Source organism: Juglans regia, chromosome 2, assembly GCF_001411555.2.
Source record: "Juglans regia cultivar Chandler chromosome 2, Walnut 2.0, whole genome shotgun sequence".
NCBI classification, from domain to species: Eukaryota; Viridiplantae; Streptophyta; class Magnoliopsida; order Fagales; family Juglandaceae; genus Juglans; species Juglans regia.
The window spans coordinates 26,767,939-26,777,236 of NC_049902.1; positions in this window are offsets into that span (position 1 = coordinate 26,767,939).

The window sequence follows — 9,298 nt, forward strand, 5'->3', positions numbered from 1 at the left end:
TGCCACACTAAGTATACCGTTATATATGACCGCTCAGTGAAAAAATAAAATTTTTATTTAATAATTAAAAAAATGATTTTTAATGTATTAATGTATTTTTAAAAAATATTTAAAAATGATAAAAAAATACGAATAAAAAAATTAGATAAAAAAAATACTAACTTTACATTAGCGGTCACTTGCAGCGGTAAGCTGCAAGAGGCACACTAGCTTTACTCAATCTGTTTATAGAATAAAGGGAGATGAGAATTTTATAAATAGTAGAAAGATAGATCGTAAATAGTAATGAAATAGTTTGAATTAAGTATTTTTTAGATTTTGAAAGATGAGATAAAAAAATTTGAATAAAAAATATTATAAAATTAAAATATTATTATAATATAGTTTTATAATATTATTTTTATTTAGATATTTGAAAAAATTGAGTTATTTTTTATTTTTTTGTTTGAAAGTTTAGAAAAATATTAATGATTAATTTAAAAATATTTATATATAAATTATATTTTAAAAAAATAAGATGAGATGATACGATAATTTTATAATATCATATATTTCCAAACAAATCCTTCAAGCCTAACAATCATCTCATAACATATTGATCACAATGTTAAACAAAAACAAAAACACCTTTTTAAAGTTGGTTGGAACTGAGAATTGTTGAGGACCTTTTCAACAACTACCATGACAAAAGTGAACTATAGAGGTCAAAGGAGATCTTTATTTCCACACACCCCTCAAAAAGGAACATGCAATCTTGGTGTAAGAAAGGCAACTCATGGACAAAGTAATTTTTGCCCATTCATTTTTTAGGTTGTGTTTGATTATTTAATTAAATTTAACTCGTATTAATTAATTTTAAATTAATATTAATAAAATTTACTTTTTTTTTAATTTTTTATCAAAAAATTAAATTTATCTTAATATATTTCATATATTTTAATTTAAAAAGTTAAACTCATCTTAATTTAAAAAAATTAAACTCATATCAATTTTAAAAAGTTAAACTCATTTCAATGAAAATTAAAAAATATTATTATTCACAATTCAAGTAAACTCATTTCGAACGTAATTGACATAATATTTTCATCATCTCGTAATATGTTACGTAATTAAAATTGTTTATACAAATATTAATTTTAATTAATACGAGACAAGAATATTATGTATCTGTATTTTGATAGTAATTAATAATTGAGTAATGTTAAATACAGTTATGAATTGTAAAAATACCGTACACTCATTTAAAAATAAAATTGAATTTTTTATTAAAAAAATTTAATTTTTTTATATGAATTCTATCTTTATTCACTTTTTTTAAAAGAGTATACAGCACATACACATTTTATAATTGTAAATATCAATTATTTTAATGAATAATCGACTTCACGAGCACACCAAGAAGAAAGAGACTACATTTGGTGGGAATGTCGTAGAGGCTTTAGGGTGGTCGTACGTGGTGGCTGTATGTCGATGGGCAACAACCAATGTTTTGAATACCGTACCGGACTCTGTACCGGTCAAGGCACTGGAACGAAATATTTCGGTACCGGTACCCGTTTCGGGATAACATTTCGGAATGGTCGATATATAAATAAATTATATTTCAAAATTATATTTCAAAATAATAGTCTATATATAAATAAATTATATATAAATACATATATATAAATTATAAATAGTCTAATCTGAATTGAGGGTTAAAAAATAAACTTATAGTTTGAAAAAATGAAAAAAAAAAAACACTGGCCAAAATATCGGCCGGTACCGGTCGAAATTGAGGCTGGTACAAGCCAAAATTTAGGCCGGTACGTCTAGTATTTTGGCCGGTACGAAATGTATATAGTCCCTGTACCGGCCGAACGGCCGATACGAAAAATTTCAACCGTACCAACCGATACGAAACGAAATTCAAAACCTTGGCAACAACAACTCCGAACTTCAAGTTCTGTCACCAAAATACTTCCCATTAGTAATAATTAATAATTATTATTACTTTTACTTTTTATTACCATTTCATTACCCACTTTCCATTAGTTACTGCTTTCTTCATTATCATTACCAATTTGGCTTCTCTTGTCTATGACATTTTGTTTTCTTTCATTTATGTATACTTTATTAAAATTAACAATAGAAGAAAACCATATTTAAACAACTTCACATAATCAAATTATAAACAAAACTAAAAATAGAATAGAAATAAAAAGAAAATTAATACAAATGTCTGCGTGGATGAGCGACTAATGTGTAATTAATATACACAATAACTGAAAATGTAAATTTTAAGAGTTTGACTAGCATTAAGTGACTAAGATGATAGACATCATCTCGAGTTTAAATATTGTGAGTTGTTGAATGTAAAATATTTTGAGTTTGTTTGGAATTTGTAATTAAGTGTTTTAAATAAGTCAAAAGATGTAATTCCGAGTATTGAGGTTCTTATATTATCCGTTGAAGAGTTTGAATTTGAAATGGCCACAAGTATGTGGAGATAGTTTCTTGCGGTTAGCAAACTATTAGCAAAACTATCGCAATAGATTCAGTCCGTCAGCAAAATTTTATTGGGAGTTGGAAACTACTTCCAGAAATATATTTAAACTATCCTACTAATTAGGAGCTGTAGAAATTCAATTCTGAAGATTTTTAGAGCACTTTATGTGCTTATTTTGATGAGAAAATTTCTTTGAGAATTTATCGTATTATTTCTCTCAAAGAGTGTGATCGTGATCCGAGGTTCAAATAGTGTGATAGTTTCATCCATTGGAGTTCTAGTAAAGAAGTCAATATTTGAATATCGTCAGAGGTTCTGGCTGCTACTGTAGTATAGACAAATGGATCGTTTGTCTAGTTAAGTAAAAGTATCAATTGACAAATATTTTATAATTAAAATTTGCTTGCAAAAGATTTTCAAATAGTGGATTAACGTTTCTATTCATGCTGCCTCGTAAGGTTTTATCTTTAGGTGCGGTTTGGATAATGAAATGAGATGAAATAATTTTAGATGAAAGTTGAAAATTGAATAAATATTGTTAAAATATTATTTTTAAATATTATTATTATTTTGAGATTTGTAAAAATTGAATTATTTATTATATTTTGTGTGAAAATTTAAAAAAATTGTAATGATGAGATGAGATGGAACGCTTTCACTATCCAAACGAGCCCAAAAAATTATTTAAAGGATTTTCATTCGTTACCAATTTTTGTGTTATGCAATTAATTTATTTTATGTTTATGCTGATCTTATTAAATAATTGCATGAATATTGATTAACAAATTGATTGATAGAATTGATAGACCTTCATAAGTTTTACTGTACATGAGTATTTGGGAAATTTTAATAGCAATTGTTACTGTGACAAATATAACTAACTAATTTAAAATTATTTGTAATATAATTAATAATATTCATTATCAAGATGAGGTCATAATTTAATTTTTATAATTTATACACGCAAAATTTGTCATGAAAATTCCAATTATTGTTGTGAGATTTACCAATTGCATTTATAAATAAAAAGGAAAAACAAATATGCTCCATCCATTTTCAATTAGGTTATAAAATCCACACACCATGCGAGTTCTTGAACTTGATCCAAGTTTGTTCTGATAAAAACCTATATGTCTAATTTGTTCTTTAAAAATGTAAGCTAAAAAAGGCAAAATAAAAAAAGGTGGGGGAAAGCAACAGCCAATTTTTCCCCAGAAAAATAGGTGTATACACTAAACATCTAAATATGATAATATCAATTGCAACAATATGGTAGTCTTATTGCATTTTTCTTATGAAAAATTCTAGATAAAAGCCCCACACTCATGTACATCACTTGAAAATATGTAATTTTATTATTTTACGTAAAATATGAAATATGAGGATAAAAAAGTAAAATCACATGTTTTTAAATGGTGTGCAGGAATGTGAAGTTTTTGTGTAGCACGACTCTTTGCCTAGGCTTCTCAACGAATCAAATAGTATCATGGGACAAAAAAGAACCAAAAATCTTGGCTGCCAACAAGCTTTCATAGTCATCAACCAGTGAAGAAGAGAACTAAAGAAAGCCCAATAACTCAAAACAGCTGGGTTAGTCACAAATGAGTATCTTAGCACTAATTCAACTCAAGTTAAACTTACAAAGAAAAAAAAAATAAAGTTAAACAAGCTCACAAAGGAAAAAAAAAACCAACTGAATTTAAACGAATGATCTTTTTGGTTAAGTTTCTTCAAGTGAAAATTACAAAAAAAATCCCAAAAAACCATTGAGGTTTAGATTTCTCTTTGCCAAATCAAATTTAATGGTTTTTGGGCATTGCAAGTAAAAAATAATAATAATGAAAACAAAAGGAGCAAGAATTATTTTTAACATAAATGTGTTCACAATTACGGTGAGGAATGATCATTTTATTTGAAAGTGAATATATTTTTTATACGATTATATTTAATTTGTTTTTTATAAATCAAATATTGTCATAATAATAATTAATTTGTAAATATTATTTTTCTTTTCAGCCATCATGTTACATCTCAATTTAGGTCTCGTTTGGATTCAAAAAATGTTCCATCTCATCATTACAATTTTTTAAATTTTCACACAAAATATAATAAGCAATTCAACTATTTTAAATCCTAATTCAATTTTTTCAAATCCCAAAACAATAATAATATTAAAAAATAATATTCTATTAATATTTTTTTAAACTTTCATCTTTCATCTAAAATCATATCATCTCAACTTTGAATCCAAACCGACCCTTAGCCTTTAATCCTCACGAGGGTCAACTTCGTGTATACTTATCCAACAACTATGGATCTTCCACCGCACTATCTTTAGAATTAGAACCAAGAGCACATATAATAAGAGCATGCATCATTCCTTTCTAGAAAATATGTCACTATCTTTACCATTAATATTTCCAAATAAATATCTTATTTATTATGGCAGATGTGAAAAAAACCAATGTTATTTTTATTATGGAAGCAAAGAGTGGAAGGGATAGTTTTGGAAGATTGAAAAGAAGACTTAAGTATGCTATTTTACAGTGAATTTGGTATGAAAATGGGGAGGTTTGATGCTACTTTGGAATGATTGGGTCAATGTGAAAATAAAGAATTACTCACAAAGGCACATAAATGCTTGGGTTTGGGATGATGAAACAAAAGTCAAGTGGTTATTCACTGGCTTTTATGGGCAGCCTAAGGTGGGGAAAAGGAAGGAAGCTTGATAATTGTTAGCTTCTCAAAAACCAAAAGGGTCGATGGGGTGGTGCATAACTAGTGATTTTAATGAAATAATTTTTAATGATGAAAAAGACGAAGGGAGACCAAGAGCAGAAAAACTGATGGAGGGTTTTAGGGAAGTTTTAGTTAAAAGAAACATGCATGACCTAGGGTGGAAAGGTGAGAAGTTCACATGGAGCAATAGGCATGGGGATGAGTCTTTCACTAAGGAAATGCTAGATAGGGCAGTGACAAATTCAACTTGGATTGAAGTTTTTAATGAAGTATGGGTGGAAATACTTGCTGCAAGAACTTCAGATCACAAACCTATCTTGATTCATGTGCTTAAAGGAAGGAAAATGAATTGGATTAAAAATCAAGGCTTTAAATATAAGCAAATTGGGCTTTAGAGGAGGATTGTGAAGAGGTGATGAGACATGTGTGGAACAAGGAAGGGGACTGTGTGGTTCCTCTAGAAAAAGTGTTAACTTCTTTAAATAGAAGTAAGAAGGCTTTACTAATGTGGAGCAGACAAAGGAGAAGAGGGGGAGAAAGAGAGATTGAGGAAAAAACAGTGGCTCTCCAACAGCTTCAGGCAGTTGAATGCAAAGATAATATTAATGAGATAAAGAAAGTGTCAGAGGATCTCAATATTTTACTGGAGAATGAAGATATAAGGTGGAGACAGAGAGCTAAGGCTAATTGATACAAGCTTGGAGATAAAAACACAAAATATTTTCATGCTTGTGTCAATCAAAGAAGGAAGAGAAACACAATAAGAGAGGTTATTAATGAGCAGAATAGAAAGGTCAGTGGAAATTTGGAGATTGAAAGAACTTTCAGTCATTACTTCAAGAATTTGTTTAGTATTACTGACCCATCCAGTGAAGATTTAGAAGAATGCTTGAGGTGCATAGAGCCAAGAGTGACAAGGGAAATGAATGATACATTATCTAAGAGTTTCACTAGAACTGAAGTTGAGGAGGCAGTGAAACAAATGTCTCATTTGAAGTCACCTGGACTAAATGGTTTTAGTGTTTTTTTTTACCAAAGTCACTAAAATTTGATTGTTGAGGAGGTTTGTGAGGCTGTTTTGTCTGCTCTTAATGGTAACTCTGGGGTCTCTTCTCTGAACTACACTTTTTTAGCATTGATATCCAAGATAAAAGAGCCTGGGAAGGTGAGTGATTACAGGCCAATTAATTTGTGCAATGTCTTGTACAAAATAAGTACAAAAACCATTACCAACAGATTCAAGAATGTTTTATCTGTGATCATAGCTCCTACACAGAGTGCATTCTTACTTGGTAGATTGATTTCAGATAACATCATGGTAGCCTATGAATCGATACATTCGATGAAGACCAGGAAAAAAAAAAGGGAAATTGGGGAGCATGGCAGTTAAATTAGACATGTCAAAGGCATATGATCGAATAGAATGAGTTTATTTGGAGGCAGTGATGATAAAATTAGGTTTCTGTGATAGGTGGGTTACTCTCATAATGAAGTGTGTATCTACTGTGACCTACTCAGTACTGGTTAATGGGAAGCCAGATGAAAAAATCTGTCCAACAAGGGGCCTTAGACACGGAGACCCTTTGTCTCCCCTACCTCTTTATTTTGTGTGCTGAGGGGCTGAGCTGCTTGCTTAATCAGTCTGAAAGAATGGGAAGCACAAGAGGTTTTCAAGTGGCAAGAGGTGGAATTTCCATAAACCACCTTATATTCGCAGATGACTGTATATTGTTTGGGAGAGCAACACTTGAGGAGTGGAACAAGATGCAAATGATTTTAAAGAAGTATGAGAAGACATCTGGACAGTTCCTCAATAAGGACAAAACTTCGATTTTCTTCAATAGTAACACTTTGATGGAGGTTAAAAAAATTATTTTGGAAGCTGGTAATTCAGTAGCATGTGGTAGTTATGAGAAGTATTTAGGTCTACCTACCTTTGTAGGGAGGTCTAAATATAACACTTTCAGGTTTCTAAAAGAAAAAATATGGAAGAAGATGATTAGCTGGAAGAATAATTTCTTATCACAGGCTGAAAAAGAAGTGTTGATAAAAGTTGTATTGCAGGCCATACCCACTTACACCATGAGTGTGTTTAAGTTCCCTATGAAGTTATGTTGTGATATTAATACCATGTTCTCTAAATTTTGGTGGGGAAACATCAAAAGAATGGGGGATTCAATGAAGGAAGTGGGATAAAATGGCTGGGCAGAAAGTGAAGGGTGGGATGGGATTCAAGGATATGGGTTGTTTTAACTTAGCTCTCCTAGGCAAATAGGGATGGAGACTCTTACAATTCCCTAGCTCTTTAGTTGCAATAGTCTTTAGAGAGAAGTATTTTAAAAATGCTAGTTATATGGATGTGAAGTTGGGGTCCAAACCTTCTCTGATATGGAGAAATTTATGGAGTGCAAGAGAACTAATCAAGGAAGGTGGAGGGTTGGTGATGGAAAAAAGATCCAGATATAGGGCCATAAGTGGTTGAACAGGCCATCCTCTTTCTCAGTGCAGTCTCCAATATCAGTACTTAGAGCAGACTCAAAGTTAGCAAATTTGATAGTAGAAAATAAAAAAGAATGGAATGAGGTATTGATTAATGCCATTTTTGAGAAAGAATATGCAAGCCAAATTCTGAGCATACCACTCAGTAGAGGATGAAATGAAGACAAAGCAATATGGGGGCCTACAAAGAAAGGAAATTTCTCTGTAAGCAGTACTTACTATCTACAGCTCGATATGAAAATGAGGTGCAAGGGAGAAACATCACTAGACCAACAGATTGACAACAGATGGAAGAGCATTTGGGGTTTAGAAGTGCCTAATACGGCAAAGTTGTTTCTTTGGAAGGCAGCAAATGAACTTTTACCTACAAAGAAAAATCTTTTTCAGAAAAAGGCTGATACCAATTTGCATTGAGGAGGAAGAGTCTGTTTTACATGTGCTGTGGGAGTGTCCAGCAGCAAATGATGTATGGGTAGATGACTTGAGTGGTGTTTCGAAATGGAAAAAGAAAGGTGGGGATTTTCTGGAGTTGTGGGATAAACTAATAGGAGGTATGGAGAAGATCAAACTTGAGGAGATAGTTGTCTAGCTCAGGAAGGTATGGTTGACAAGAAACACTTTTGTCTTTGATAAAAGACTCATTTGCCCAAGAATGTTGTTATTAACAGCAAATGAGACACTAGAGGCTTTTAAACAAGCAAACAAAGGAATAATCAATGAAGCACAACAGGTTGCAGTCCCTTTGAACAAGAACAGATGGGCTAGACCTGCAACAGGTTTTGTTAAGATGAATTGTGATGCATCTTTGGATATAAAGGAGAGGAGAATGGGGATGAGAATGAGAATGATTATTAGAGATGAAAAGGGTGAGACCTTGCTTGTAGCGTGTGATAGCAGGATGAATGTTGTGTTACTTGAAGTTGCAGAATGTCAAGCTTTGTGGAAGGCTCTACAGGTGTGTAATGATCTCAACATACAAAATGCTATATTTGAGGGAGATGCTAAGGTTGTCATAAAGGCAGTAAAAGGGGATGAAGAAAACTTTTCTTACTTTGGTTCTTTAATTGATGACATTAGGAATGTTTTATTTCATAGGAAGAATTGGTTTTTACAATTCGATTATAGAGAAAAGAATAGTGTTGCACACAATTTGGCAAAGGCTGCCTTACACTTAGTTAAGGAAAAAGTTTGGATAGAAACAATTCTAGAGTTTATTGTAAATAGTCTGGAATTTTATAGAAGATGTATGCAAGAAATTCATATATAAAATACTGAGGTTTATTAAAAAAATATATATATTTCCAAATAAAAAGTGTCTAGGACGAGGGTCTACACCATCCAGACTCTGAAAGTGGGAGACTCTTCTCCAATGATAAGCCATCATTTCACATCAAGTTAAAATTTCAACTGCAAACTTCCCTTTGAATTTAATATCATGTACTGAGCTTCCTAACAGTATGATCATTAGTGTAACTTTTACTAGTAGGATATGTACCAATATATATATATATATATGATTAAAAAATAAGACCTTTCAACTTCTCAATAATGGAAGGAGGTAGAAAATTCATG